This window comes from Pimephales promelas, chromosome 16 (assembly GCF_988280905.1).
Source record: "Pimephales promelas chromosome 16, fPimPro1.hap1.1, whole genome shotgun sequence".
NCBI lineage: Eukaryota > Metazoa > Chordata > Actinopteri > Cypriniformes > Leuciscidae > Pimephales > Pimephales promelas.
The window spans coordinates 12,493,988-12,496,774 of record NC_142784.1 but is presented as its reverse complement, the minus strand read 5'-3'; the positions used below and the strand labels follow the sequence as shown (position 1 = coordinate 12,496,774).

The following is a 2,787-nucleotide window of genomic DNA, read 5'->3' as shown; positions in this document are numbered from 1 at the left end:
ATATGTACGATTTAGCGAAAATACGTACGAATTTCCTTCCGGACCCTTGCACACGTAAGAAGTGCAGATGTGTACATGTACAATAGGCACTTATCAGACGCTTTTATCCAAAGCGACTTACAACTCAGGACTAAACCAAATGAGTCATTGTGAAGAGGCTCAAAATACAAAGTCAAGACGAGTAGCACAAGCCAGACAAGCAAGAATTTAATGAAAAGGAAAAAAAGTCTTTTTTTGTGTGTGTGAAGTGCTCACAGAAGAGATGAGTTTTCAGTTGTGCTTTGAATGCTGTCAGGGATTCTGCATTCTGGATGCGGGTGGGCAGATCATTCCGCCAGCATACCATGAATGAGAATGTTCTGGAGAGTGATTTTGTGCCTCTCTGTGTTGGTACCACAAGCTGTCGCTCATTGATCGATCATTGGCTTCTGGTAGGACCCTGAAGGACCTACAGTACCTGTGAGATTGGACTCAAACCAGTGGAGGGAAGTTCCAGTGCTGAGAGGGTGGACAGAAGGATCTGATGATTCACCGTGTGGATGGCAGCAGACAGATCCAGGAGGATGAGAACTGATGATTTGGAAGCAGCTTTTGCGATCCTCAGGGCTTCTGTGACCGACAGCAATGCGGACTCGGTTGAATGCCCTTTTTTTGAAGCCTGATTGGTTGACATCCATCTGGTTGTTTAGAAACAGGAAAGATGATACTTGATTGAAAGCAACTCGTTCAAGTGTTTTGGTAGGAGAGAGACCGGTCTGTAATCTCTAAAAGTGATGCAATTAATGTTGATTTTTTTAAGCAGTGGAGTTACCCGAGCTTGCTTAAATGCTTAAAAGCCAATGTTGAGGGATGAGTTGATAATGTGCGTGAGAGCTGGTAGAAGTGTGGGAGAGATGGCTTGTTGAAGGTGTGAGTGTCAAGAGGGCAGGTGGTAGGATGACCGGAGAGACGTTTAGATACTCCTTCGTCAGTTAGTGGAGAGGGAAGAGAAAGTTATTGGCTGTGGGAGTGATTACTCTGGGTTCCTGTGTGTGTGAAGCTGAGAACTGACTGCTGATAGTTGTAGTTTTGTTAGTGAAGAAGTTAGCAAAATCATCAGCAGTTAGCAAAGAGGTGGGTGGTTGAGGAGGTGGACATAGGAGTGAGCTGAATGAACAGTGAACGCATGTTAGAGGCGCTGTCGATCTTGTTGTGGAAATATGAAGATTTTGCGGCGTGAACATCAACAAAAAAGGCAGAGAGCAGAGATTGATACCTACTGAGGTCAGATGTAGCTTTTGATTTGCGCCATTTCCTCTCCGCTACCATGAGTTCGGTCCAGTGTTCATGTTGGCCTAGAGGAGAGAAGGCACGTATTGTCTAAAGTAAAGGTTAAAATGTAGTCTTAAGTATCCACATCCAGAAATGAGAATTGTGAGGGTGAGAGAAGGGAAGATGACACAGCAGAGGAAAGATGGGACGGAGAAAGTGAGCGCAGGTTTCGTCTGAAAGTAACTGGTAGAGGAGTTGGTGGTGTGTGGGTAGTGATTTGTAGATTGAAATTAATGAGGAAATGATCTGAAACGTGGAGAGGTTTCACCAAAATGTTTTCTGTGATGCAGTTGGGTGGTTAAACCAGGTCCAGTTGGTTGACTTGTGAGTACCTGTGGTGATGAGCCGTTTGAGATCGAATGAGGCTAGGAGAGAGATGAAGTCTGCAGATGGATTCTCTAGATGAATGTTGAAATCACCAAAGACTACAAGTGGGATGCCATCCTCAGGAAAGGAGGACAGCAGTACATCCATCTCCTCTATAAAGCTTCCCAATTGATGTATGACTACAATATGGATCTTAATGGGAGTTGTAAATGTAATAGCATGATATTCAAATGAGTTGTTATTGCATGTAGAAGAGCGAGTTGAGTATTTTCTAATTGTTAGAAATGAGAAGACCAGTACCCCCACCCCTCCCTGACTGGCGAGAGGTGATAGAGAAAGAGAAGTTGTTAGAGAGAGTAGCAGGAGTCTTCTGGACGGATCCAGGTCTCAGTCAAGCCCAAGATATTAAGAATAGAATGAGATGCAAAGGCTGGAATGAAGTCCGCTTTATTGACTGCTGATTGTCAATTCCATAGACCCATAGAAAGAGTGAGAGCACCATGTACCTGCAATTAGTGATCGACAGGGTGCCGAGGCTGTGTGCTGTGTAGGAATGGACGTGACTGAACATCTGACTAATTTCAGCACACATTGCACACACACTTGCCCTGCAGATAAATCGTTTTCGTGTGCTGCTGATGGACTGCTGGATCTCCTCTATCAACTCACACAGCAGATTAACTCAGTCAACACCTCTGTCTTTGTCTTTCAGTCTGTTCATCCACCCTCATTTCTTTTCTCTTCTTATGTTTTTCTAAACTGTCAAGCCGCATGTGTCTGGCTGCATAACCTCTGCTGCTTAAAATTCGAATGTGTGTGTTTGTGCTTGTGTGAAAGCGATTTGGTTTTGTGGCGAGCAGGACATGACCGAGGGCCATGGGAGAACGGCACAAGGCCAGCGTGATTGATAATGAGCGACACCTGTGCAACGCACCGGTCTCATATCTCTCACAGAGGCGACGACAGTGAAGGATGAGAGAGGCCAGGCCAGGGTTTTATTTAATGTTTTGTTTCTGTTTCATGGCAACAGTCGTCTGTGAGGGACTGCTGCCTTTACTTTCGTTTTGTATTTGTTTTATTTTGTTATAAAACTTGTTGAATGTTCACCAGTTCTCGCCTCTTTCTTCCCACAACATCTAACCTCGCTAC

At 44.6% G+C, this 2,787-nt stretch overlaps 1 pseudogene; it reads right to left on the bottom strand.

Annotated features, from left to right (window-relative positions):
- Positions 1 to 448: 448 nt before the first annotated feature.
- LOC148973319 (uncharacterized) lies at positions 449 to 1,785 on the bottom strand (annotated as a pseudogene).
- Positions 1,786 to 2,787: the final 1,002 nt, after the last annotated feature.